Source organism: Salvelinus namaycush, chromosome 1, assembly GCF_016432855.1.
Source record: "Salvelinus namaycush isolate Seneca chromosome 1, SaNama_1.0, whole genome shotgun sequence".
NCBI lineage: Eukaryota > Metazoa > Chordata > Actinopteri > Salmoniformes > Salmonidae > Salvelinus > Salvelinus namaycush.
The window spans coordinates 2,298,348-2,305,725 of record NC_052307.1 but is presented as its reverse complement, the minus strand read 5'-3'; positions in this window follow the sequence as shown (position 1 = coordinate 2,305,725).

Below are 7,378 nucleotides of genomic sequence, written 5' to 3'. Positions count from 1 at the left end.
GTGTTTTGTTGCTTTGTATCACACATAGTATATGTTACTTCAACAATATTGTATTACATCAGTATCACTAAATACCATATCAGTGGTTATGTTGTACAGTAGTAAGAACACTTTGGATTACATTTTCTGTCCCCCAAAAATACCTTGATACTCACAATATAGTGTGAATAATGTTGTAACTGTTAATTTACGATGTATGTAAGATGTCCCCTTTTAAATGTTCTGGTTATTTAGTGGAGCTTTGTCCTTTGAGAGGGCTGTTTTTACATCAGAATCTGTGGCCCTTAGTAATCGGGGAGGGAACAGTCGAAGGTTGGCCATGGAAAAGTTAACCCTGTATTGTTTTGGTATTACAATACTTTACAACTTTTGGAAATGGTATCTCACAGAAGCACAATAAAGGAAAACATTAAAGAGCTGAAGTACAGCACTGTACAAGCCAATAAATAAATAACATAAACCAATCAAATCACTTACTGTGACCTTTACGTCCATATATGGGCGGCTGGATGAAGTTCTTCCTGTGGGTGTTGTTGTCAATGTTACCATGGAACACCTGTCACCAAGACAACCACAGATACTGTCAGACACACTGCCACCAAAGCCTTGTTTATACCTGGTGCTAACATGTGTACTTTGTCTTGATCTGATCCACATTCTGATTGTGCCACATTTTCTTTATATGATTTTAAAAGGCAGGATAATGATGATTTAAATAGTTTCACTTTCCACATCTGTCTACACCTGTACGATATCCTACCCTGCCCTGCCCTGCCCTAACCTACCCTACACACACACACACACACACACACACACACACACACACACACACACACACACACACACACAACTCCTGAATACTCCAAACACAGCTAAAACACAACTCCTGAATACTCCAAACACACACACCACTAAAACATAAGTGATGGAGATGAGGGAGGTGAAGGTGAGGGAGAAAATGAGTTAGAAGGTGAGGGGTGGAAAGAAGAAAAGAGTGAGGACGTTCAGGGTGAGGGGTGATGAGAAGGAAAGGATGAAGGAGGTGAGTGGAGAGGAGAGGAGGCTGGCGAGAGGTGAGGAGAGGGGACACGCGAGAGGTGAGGAGAGGGGACAGGTGAGGAGAGGGGACAGGTGAGAAGTGTTGAGCGGGGGCAGGTGAGAGGTGAGGAGAGGGCACAGGTGAGAGGTGAGGAGAGGGCACAGGTGAGAGGTGAGGAGAGGGGACAGGTGAGAGGTGAGGAGAGGGCACAGGTGAGAGGTGAGGAGAGGGGGCAGGTGAGAGGTGAGGAGAGGGCACAGGTGAGAGGTGAGGAGAGGGGACAGGTGAGAGGTGAGGAGAGGGGACAGGTGAGAAGTGTGGAGAGGGGGCAGGTGAGAGATGAGGCAATAGGATTGCCTGTAAATGGACAGAAACAACCACACACAAAGGTTATAACTATCAAGTAGTTCAAATGTAGTCTGATACAAACATCAAATATATTATTATTAAGTATTGTCATGCTAGTGACCTGTACATCCTCCACAGACAACCACAATACATACAGTGTTGTGGACTCCCTAATGTCATGGTCCTCCAATGACCCATTAATGGTGCTCTTCAGGGTTGTGAAGCCCGCTGCTGCCTGGAGGGTAAAAACCTCACTCCAGGCATCATCCTCCCCCACAAACTCAAACAACATCTATATAACAAAAGACCAACATTAACAATTGTAATTCATCCTGAAATGTACATTAATAGTAGTGAGTTTATCAACAAGTAAAGTAATGATTTACCTGAATGGATTCAGAGAGCAGGAATCTCCTAATCCGCTCCATCCTGGTATTTGATCTTAAAGGGCCCTCCATCAGGCTGCTCTGGATGAGAGACCACCCTCTGTCTTCTCTCCTCTATTGACTACAATATGCATTACTGTCAGTGTTGAGTTATAAATATATTTATACCACAGCATTGTTGATTTCTAGAATGGGCATTAAAACCAGTTCAGAAAGAAAACAGCATGTAGAAATACATTTAACCATTTATTTAGTAATGAATAATGCCTTGGTGATATAGGCTCTGCTCATTCAGGGAGGCTCACTGCCCAAACAAAGTGAAGGGGACCAAGGTCTCATACCTTTTAAAGGGTTAATAAATGGTGTTATGATAAACTGTAAGGTCTCCTCTTCTAGGAGACCTCTGTGTGTGTATTAACACCTGTTCTGAGTGTTGTGCACTTCAGACACTATCAGAAGGTAGAAACCAGCCTACGTTCATACTCCTCCTGTCTGGACCCCACCTGGCTATCTGAGGTTCTGACAATACGACTGGTTGTCTGAGAACACAAGGCTGCAGCAGGCCTGATGAAAACAGACACCTGTCAGAAGATGCTTGGACTCGTTCACCTTGTTATGACCCGATACTGGTGATGAAAGGTCAAGTTTCAGTCAAACCCACTTCTGAGATTTTAATTGCTGATAAGATAGACCTGATCATCTGTTGAAGAAATTGATGAACAAAAGCGTCAATATAAAATAGCCTACAGCAGTGAGTGTGGGAAGCTATACCAAAGCCCCCGTCAGGAACCCAGAACCTAACAGGTGGAGTCTGGGGTGGTTCTGGGAGCAAGAAGCCAGTCCATAGTAGCAGTAGCAGCAAGCAGCAGCAGGATTTCTGCAGATAAATGTGTGCTTTAGTATTATTGTCTTTGGTAACTGTAGTATTAGCAGGATAAACGCCTCCTTTCTGTACATTACCTTGGTAAAATGAACTCCACAAAGGGACTCGGCTCCACCTTGTCCCGCTGCGTCGTCCATTATCTCCAAGGTAATGTACAGAACGTCTGCGTTTATCTCTTACATAATATACAGATGATATCAACTTGGTGAAATCCCTTACCTTCCTCCGCCTGCTCTCCTACTCCTCAAAACGACAACGTTTAATCTCCTGTGGCAAATAATAAGTATTGAATTCATCTGTTTTGTGTCTGAAAAAGTAAGTGTTTCCTGTTGGAATGCCGTTGATGTGATCTGAACAGATTTACTCAGCTATATTATATACATACCTTCTCCTGGTCTGCAGCCAGAGAGAGATGGTAGCCTCATCTTGGAGACGTCGTATCTCCTGCATTTCCACTAGAGACTGAAATCAATACAGGTACAGTAATAAATAAAGCCATTCTGATTGTTAAGTTACAATGAGAATCCTAGAACTAATAATATACTTTATCATTTGATGATAAATTTGTAAGTCGCTCTGGATAAGAGCGTCTGCTAAATGACTTAAATGTAAATGTAAATGTAATGATAAAAGTGGAAAAGGTCATTTATTGTTCCAAACCTCTAGTGTCATTGAAGTTTGTGGTGAGTCAACAGGGAGGCCTGTCTCCATAGGTGGAGTCTCTGTCTCCATAGGTGGAGTCTCTGTGTCCATAGGTGGAGTCTCTGTCTCCATACGTGGAGTCTCTGTCTCCAGAGGTGGAGTCTCTGTCTCCAGGGGTGGAGTCTCTGTCTCCAGGGGTGGAGTCTCTGTCTCCAGGGGTGGAGTCTCTGTCTCCAGGGGTGGAGTCTCTGTCTCCAGAGGTGGAGTCTCTGTCTCCATAGGTGGAGTCTCTGTCTCCATAGGTGGAGTCTCTGTCTCCTTAGGTGGAGTCTCTGTCTCCTTAGGTGGAGTCTCTGTCTCCATAGGTAGAGTCTCTGTCTCCATAGGTAGAGTCTCTGTCTCCAGAGGTGGAGTCTCTGTCTCCAGAGGTGGAGTCTCTGTCTCCAGAGGTGGAGTCTCTGTCTCCAGAGGTGGAGTCTCTGTCTCCATGGGTGGAGTCTCTGTCTCCATAGGTGGAGTCTCTGTCTCCATAGGTGGAGTCTCTGTCTCCAGAGGTGGAGTCTCTGTCTCCAGAGGTGGAGTCTCTGTCTCCAGAGGTGGAGTCTCTGTCTCCATGGGTGGAGTCTCTGTCTCCAGAGGTGGAGTCTCTGTCTCCGAGGTTCTGTCCTCCCTTACAGTTTCCTTTAACATTAAAATACAAGAAATCACCAGTTGATCAATTACTTTATAATGTTTGTATACAGAGGGAAATTCAGTTAATTTTCAAATTAATTCATTCCAGTTTCTTTTAGAATTAAATCATTACCTCTGACATTCATCACATGACATAATCCATCTCAATCTACCTCCCCATTCCTAACACATAAACTATCAAATACCTTCAATCTTAAGTACAGGGCAGACCTCCATAGTCCAGCTGATTTGATTGCTGCTGGACACATGCTGTCCAGCTGTAGGAGAACGAGCCTCCTCCTCCTGTCTGTCTTAAAGGCCTCTACATTTTGATTCATTTGGGGGAATGTTTGCCCCAAAACCTTCAAGAAGCTGATCTCCTCCTGACCATAGTGCAACTTGATCTGCCTCACAGGAGACTCTAAAGATACTGAGATTTGGAAACATGATTTAAATCTAATGAAAAACATCCTAATCTAAAACAGGGAAACGGTCCATAATCTTTAAATCAATAAAATGACCTTCAATAAGTCTATGTTAAATCACAAGATAGATTCACACCTAGCTTACTTACAAAGCAAGCACTGTGGACCACACTGTGTCCTCATGTACTGCAGGGATAAAGGGAAAATGTACCTCTCCTGTTCAGCTGCTGGATGTTAGGCTCAGCGATCAGACAAACCCTCATAGTTATCAGCCTGCTTCTCCCGGGTTGACGCCTTTGGATTCCAGCATTATTCCGTTTCCTGAACGACTGAAATCTGACATGTGCAAACGTTATAAAAGTTACAATAATGACACTCAGCCTAATCGACGGCGCCCAGACTCACACACCCCACGGTAGCTGCTGCTATCGTTAGCTAGCTAACCTTAGTTTGTTCAGTCCAGTCCAACAACGCTTCATGTTCAAGCGATATTTGAAGAAAAAGTCAGCATCATAACACAACATAATAGCAATAGAAAGGCCTAGTTTACTGGAACGGACAAACTGTAAAATAACACATGATAACATAGCTAGCTAGATAGACTAATACTAGACAGGCCTAGTTTACTGGAACGGACAAACTGTAAAATAACACACGATAACATAGCTAGCTAGATAGACTAATAATAGACAGGGGAGTGTTACGTGTTAACGTTACTAGGTAGTTGTATCGGTTAATGTTGACTTTTGCCAGGTATTACCTAACCTACCAGAATGAATCCTACCTTTGAACAGGAAAACATGACAGGGAAACAGGGACATGAGAAGAAATGAGAAGAAGACGAAGAAGAGAGAAGAAAAAGTTGTTAATAAATGTATGTTCTAACAGGGATGATGTGTGAAGTTGATAAGCTGGAATATGATCCTTAGTCTCAGAGCTAAGATAATTTATCAAATGTTTTAGTTGTGATTGGGATACAGCGAGAGAGAACTGCTGAAGCACGATGAGGGGTGGGGCCCAGAGAGTCTCCAGACACTTATCTCTAAGTGTCATCGTGAGGGGAGGTAGTTTGTTTGGGGGAATCACTGGATGACAGCTTCGGACAACCATGAAAGTTTTTTTATTTGACCCTGTATTCAGAGTTTTTATGTTACATCACATCAATGAGTGGTGCTAAGTTATTAAACATGTACTTTGTTTCTCTTTTCTTTTCAAGTCAATATGTTTTCAGGTTTCGTGGAACATGAGGGTGTTCATTGTTCCAGAGGAGGGAATGATGTATATTGACTAACTGATTTGAGAATGTGTTAGTATGTTTATAACTGTAGAAAATGCATTAGGAGTACAGTGTGTTATGGGTTAGATGTAATGATAGAGTACAGTGTGTTATGGGTTAGATGTAATGATAGAGTATAGTGTGTTATGGGTTAGATGTAATGATAGAGTATAGTGTGTTATGGGTTAGATGTAATGATAGAGGAGTATAGTGTGTTATGGGTTAGATGTAATGATAGAGTACAGTGTGTTATGGGTTAGATGTATTGATAGAGGAGTATAGTGTGTTATGGGTTAGATGTAATGATAGAGTATATTGTGTTATGGGTTAGATGTAATGATAGAGTATAGTGTGTTATGGGTTAGATGTAATGATAGAGTATAGTGTGTTATGGGTTAGATGTAATGATAGAGTATAGTGTGTTATGGGGTAGATGTAATGATAGAGTATAGTGTGTTATGGGTTAGATGTAATGATAGAGTATAGTGTGTTATGGGTTAGATGTAATGATAGAGTATAGTGTGTTATGGGTTAGATGTAATGATAGAGTATAGTGTGTTATGGGTTAGATGTAATGATAGAGTATAGTGTGTTATGGGTTAGATGTAATGATAGAGTATAGTGTGTTATGGGTTAGATGTAGTGATAGAGGAGTATCATTCCCAGAGACTGTATATTGCTACAGGAAATAGCTCATAGAAGAGGGAGAGCAGCTAACTGTACACAATATGGGTATTTAGTTGAACATTACACACACCTAGATCATGGTGAGAGTAGAAGAGATACCAGTGGCATTTCAGACACTATGGTAAACCTTCAGGACACCTGTGAGTTTTGTTAGGTTGGATATTATTAACAACTCATTCATTTTTCTCCAATTTCTAACAGCCGGTGAACATTTGACAGATTACATGCAGGAGGTATTCTCACGACAGAGGCTGTAGGGACAGTAACTGAAGGAGCAGTAGGGACAGTAACTGAAGGAGCAATAGGGACAGTAACTGAAGGAGCAATAGGGACAGTAACTGAAGGAGCTGTAGGGACAGTAACTGAAGGAGCAGTAGGAACAGTAACTGAAGGAGCTGTAGGGTCAGTAACTGAAGGAGCTGTAGGGACAGTAACTGAAGGAGCTGTAGGGACAGTAACTGAAGGAGCTGTAGGGATAGTAACTGAAGGAGCTGTAGGGACAGTAACTGAAGGAGCTGTAGGGACAGTAACTGAAGGAGCAGTACTAGTAGCGTAGGATGCTATATTGATAGCATGGAACTGGACTACTACACAAATGAGGGGTATTGTGAGACTATAGTCATGTGTCATGTTGGAAGTAGCAGTGGTTACTGTAGTAGCATTGTAGGGATATCAGTTATGAAGACTCATGTCACATGGATTGGTTACTGGTAACTAGGGGGACCAATGGGAGAACAGGGGATGCGGTTATTCAAATATCACAAATGATGTTGTCAGGAAATGACCCATGTGTTGCAGTGTGTAAATCCTCAGGTGAAAGCAGAGATATAACCAAGGGCACAGGCTGAATTCTGGAGATTGAGTGTTCATCAAGAGACACCAGGGGGGGGTGTTGGGACAGTGTTGGTTTGAGAGTCACACTACTCCGTACAGTACCTGCAGTGGTTAAGATCGTAGTGTCTCTGTAGCAGGGGGAAGGGGTGTTGGGACAGCGTTGGTTTGAGAGACACACTCCTCCGT